Source organism: Octodon degus, unplaced genomic scaffold, assembly GCF_000260255.1.
Source record: "Octodon degus isolate 3935 unplaced genomic scaffold, OctDeg1.0 scaffold00051, whole genome shotgun sequence".
Classification (NCBI taxonomy): domain Eukaryota; kingdom Metazoa; phylum Chordata; class Mammalia; order Rodentia; family Octodontidae; genus Octodon; species Octodon degus.
This window is the reverse complement of record NW_004524627.1, coordinates 9,499,032-9,504,186: the sequence shown is the minus strand read 5'-3', so window position 1 is coordinate 9,504,186 and position 5,155 is coordinate 9,499,032.

Here is a 5,155-nt window from a genome sequence, read left to right as displayed (position 1 = left end):
TTCTTCTTCTTCTTCTTCTTCTTCTTCTTCTTCTTCTTCTTCTTCTTCTTCTTCTTCTTCTTCTTCTTCTTCTTCTTCTTCTTCTTTTGCGGTACCAGGGGTTGAACTCAGAACCTTGTACTTGTCCAGATAAGTCTTTATTCCACTGAGCTATCTCCCTGGCTCTCATCCTATTTCCAAATGTCATGCTTAGTCTGTTGGTCAAGGCTATACAGAAAGATGGAATTAGGGGGCTGAGAGAAGAAGAATTGTTATTATTGAAAGGATGACATTTCAAGCTAGTTAGGTTAAAACATGAAACTTGGTGTCTACAATGTTTGTCTTTTAAAAACTAATATTTATTCAGTGCTTTCAATCTGCAAAATACTACACAGTAATTTCTATGCATAATAACATTTAATCATCGGAATGAATCTCTGAGATAGTCATTCTTATTAATTACCCTATTTTGAAAATGAAGGCATTGAGATTATTTGCCTGAAGCTGCAGAGTGAACAGATGAATAAGAACTTGGACTCAGGTCAGTCTAACTCAAAAGCCTTAGGACAAACACCAAATCACCATACTGAGCAGAAATGAGTTAAATTTAGATATAGGGGTCGCTGGAGGATTGATTGTGTGTTGGAAGGTACTGAAAATAAATAATAGTAAATTTCAAATTATCTTAAATGCCCTATGAACTTTAAGCTCTGTACTCTTGAAGATGGATGATTTTTAAAGACAAAGTGTTTTCATTTAGCTCAAGAGCATGGCCCTGGCATTGGTAGGAATTTGGTGAAGACTTCATAGAGACTTCCACCTTTAGATCACTGTGAATAATTTTGCTATGAACATTGGAGTTCCTGCTTTCATTTCTAGAGAAAAAGTAACTTAATGCAGGGAATGCATGTGAGAGGGAGAGATAAGAAGCCAGAGAGGTGGGGGAGTTCTTTGTAACAACTCCCTTTTAGGCACTAACTTAGGGACTAACAAGAAATACCTGATCCTTCCTGCGACCTAACAACTTCTCACTAGTCCCACATCCTAAAGACCTGTGCTCACTGCCCCATTTGAACACTGCTACACTGAGGGTTGAGCTTTCAATACTTGAATCTTTAGGGGGTAAACTTTATTTAAACTATAGCAGGCTTTATCTTGAGAATAATGGGGACCTTACATGATAAAAATTCTTCTGGAATTGTGAAGAAGTGGAGGGAGTCTCCACTAGAAGATCAGAGAGAAAGAGAGAGAAAGAGAGAGAGAGAGAGAGAGAGAGAGAGAGAGAGAGGATTTGGCAGGATGCTGTAGTAATCTAATGCAATGATAAAGGTTTGAACAATGGCACTATAAATTTTAATGTAGATAATAAAAATTATAAATTTGTTTTCTCAGAGTAATGACCTCTAAGGATGGTTGTAAGTTGATTTTAGTAGAAAATGTAGGTTGCTTGTCTCATTTCTATCTGTGTCCTTAGCTGAGCTTTTCATCTACCAGGGAGAATACTGGGCAATGTGCCATAGTAAAAATGGGAAATAAGATACATCATTCCCCTGAATTCTCTTAACTATGACAGGGTTATTTGTGTCTTGTTGGACTTTCTTAATGCACATAAAGACTGAGAACTTCAGCTTGATCTGCTTCCAGCTACTAATACATTATCTTATTTTATTGTATATGACACAGGGCTTTATAGTACTTTTCATAGTTTCATGAGATACTTAGAATAGAAAGAATCTTATTTATTTAGAAGATACCTGAGTCAGGAGAAACTCATACTGTTGTTGCCATGATTGCTCAGTCCCTTTGTGTTTGACAGTTGGAGCCCACTTTGTCTAGGAAGGTTCCTGTTATTAGGAAAGGTCTAGCAATACGACAGACATTTTAGGAGTTTTAGTGAGGAACATATAACAATTGTACCTAGTTGTTTGTATTTATCCAAATTTTATTTAAATAATATTCACAAAACAGTTAGTACACATGATTCACATAGTTATGCTTTATAAAGTCTTAGTAAACACTGAATTAGTAAGTACTAGGTCGGGGATAGCTTCCGGCTACCCTGCGTAGTGGGACCTACTGGTCACAGCCCAGGCCCAGTGTGGGTGAGACCCACTTCCACCCCCTTGGGATGCCTCCCATTACTCCACAGCACCTCCTCCACCCCACCCACTGAGTAGAAATAACTGCCACATTCTGGGAACCCCCAGAGCCAGTCCTAAACCAGAGCCCGGTGAGTGTGTGGGAGAGCTGCCTCTCTCCCCTACTCCACCTTGTCCCCTCCAGACTCAGCTCAGGCCTAGCATACAGGACTGGGGTGAAACCCTGCAGCTGCAATACTTGCAGAGAGTGTAGGGGACAGAACCACCCAGCTAGTCCAGGAGCAGAACAGCTTGCCAGAGGGGCACAAAAGGTTCCACCCCCAAGGGAAGTAGCAAGAAGGAGCTGAGCACAGCAACCAGACCCAAGCCAGGCACAGATGGATAAATCCAAAATTTGTAGATCTACAACTGAACTTCAGTAGGTGCTAAGCTTATAACTGCAACAAAGATCTACAACAAAGGTCAGAAGACAGTGTTACACAAAATGACAATGAGAAGGAGCAAAATGCTATCTCAAAACCCAAACCCACCCATAACAAGTGCAGAGGACACTAACACAGAACAAATTGGGAATCAAACAACTGAAAGAAATGAATCAATGGCTTCTGAAATAAAGAAACAGCTGCAGAAAGGTATAGAGGATCTCAGATTGGAAATGAAAAAAGAAATCCCTGAACTAATAACATCTACAGTAAAGAATCAAATACAGAAACATATGGAGGAAACCCAATGCCCACCTAGAAAAAGTGCAGAGGACCATAGCTCAGCTCAAATGTATGAATTAACAGCATCAATAGTAAACAATCAATACAGAAAGTCATAGAGGAACTCAGAGTGGAATTCTTTTCTACTAGCTGACCTCAAATGTATGAATTAATAGCCTCGATAGTAAATAAGCAAGAGCAGAAAGTTATAGAGGAACTCAGAGAGGAATTCTTTTCTGAAATAAAAAAATAATTCTCAGAACTCATAGCATCTGAACTAAAGAATCAACTACAGAAACATGGGGAAGAAACCCAAACTGAAAAAAACCACTGCAATAAAAGAATTTATAACTGCTTCTAAAGAAGACAATGATAAAAAATTAGAAAAGATTAGAAAAATGACAGGTTCCTTGAATGAGCAATACAGGAAAGAAATAGATCGCATGAAGCAGAGTCAAAGAGCTATAGAGGAAATTAAAATCAGCATAAGAATAATATACTGAAATACTACATGCCCCAGAACCTCAGAAAAAAGGAGGGCTAGCAATCCTATTTTCAGACAGTCTCAACTTCAAACCAACAATGATCAAGCGAAATAAAAAGGGCCACTATATACTGGTTAAGGGAAAAATTCAGGAGGAAGAGGAAACCCTCATAAATATGCATGCACCCAAAACAGGAGCACCCAATTATGTAAAGCAAATCTTAATGGACATGAAAAATCTAATATCTAATACCACAATCTTAAAAGGAAACCTTAACACCCCCTAATCCTCAAATGATAGATCAACCAACAAAAACTTAGCAAAGAAATAACAGAACTGAGCCAGAACTTGAAACAAATGGACTTCGTTTAAATATACAGAGTGTCCCACGCAAACACAGGTGAATACACATTTTTCTCAGCTGCACACAGGTCATTTTCTAAAATAGAACACATACTGGTCGAGAGGTCATGCTTAAGTATATGCAAGAAAACAGAAATTATGCCATGCACATTATCTGAATCCATTTCATCTGCAATGAAACTGGAAATAAATGAAAAAGAAACAAAAAACCCCTTAAATACATGGAAATTAAATGCCACCCTACTCAGCAACCAATGGATCACAGAGGAAATTAAATAAGAAATTCAACAATATCTATAGTTCAATGAAAATTCAAACACAACTTATTGTAATTTATGGAATATGATGAAAGCAGTTCTCAGCAGGAAATTCATAGCTGTGAACTCACACATTAGGAAAACAGAAAAGGAACAAATAAATACCCTAATGTTGCACCTTCAACCACTAGAAAAGGAAGAGCAAACCAAACACAGATCCCAAAGATGGGAAGAAATCATAAAGATTAGAGAAGAAATTAATTCAATTGAGGTGAAGAAAACAATTCAAAGAATTGACAAAGTTAAAAGCTGGTTCTTTGAAAGATTAAATAAAATCCATGAGCCCCTAGCTAACCTCATCAAAAAGAGGAAAGAAAAAATTCAAATATAAGCAATAAGGAATGAAAAGGGTGTAATTACCACAGACCCAGTGGAAATACAGAAGATTTTTAATAGCTACTTTGAGAATCTTTACTCTCACAGAATAGAAGACACAGAAGAAATGGACAGATTCCTAGTAATGTACAAATTACCACAACTGAATCAACAAGATATAACCACTCTCAATAGCCCAATAACAGCCAATGACATACAAGATGTAATAAAAAAAAACCAAAACTACCGACAAAGAAAAGTAAAGGTCCAGATGGATACACAGCTGCAATCTACAAGAAATTTGCACAAGATGTAGTCCCTATACTCCTCAAACTCTTCCATGAAGTGAAAAGGAAGCAATCCTCCATAATCATTCCTGGAGGCAAGTATTATACTGATACAAAACCAGGGAAAGATGCAACTAAGAAAGAGAACTACAGGCCCATCTCCCTCATGAACATAGATGCCAAAATCCTCAATAAAATCCTAGCAAATAGAATACAGCACATCATCAAGAAGATCATACACCATGACCAAATAGGATTCATCCCAGGGATGCAAGGATGGTTCAATAGTAAAAAATCTACAAATGTAATATACTATATCAATAGAGGGAAAACTAAAAATCACAGGATCATCTCCATTGATGCACAAAAGGCTTCTGACAAAGTCCAACACTCATTCATATTCAAAATCTTGCAAAAAATTGGAATAGATGGCCTCTACTTCAATCTGGTAAAAGCCATTTATGAAAACACAATGGCTAACATAATCCTAAATGGGGAAAAACTGAAATCTTTTACTCTTAGATCTGGTACAACGCAAGGATGTCTTCTATTACCACTCCTATTCAATATAGTTCTGGAATCATTAGCTACAGCCATTAGACAAGA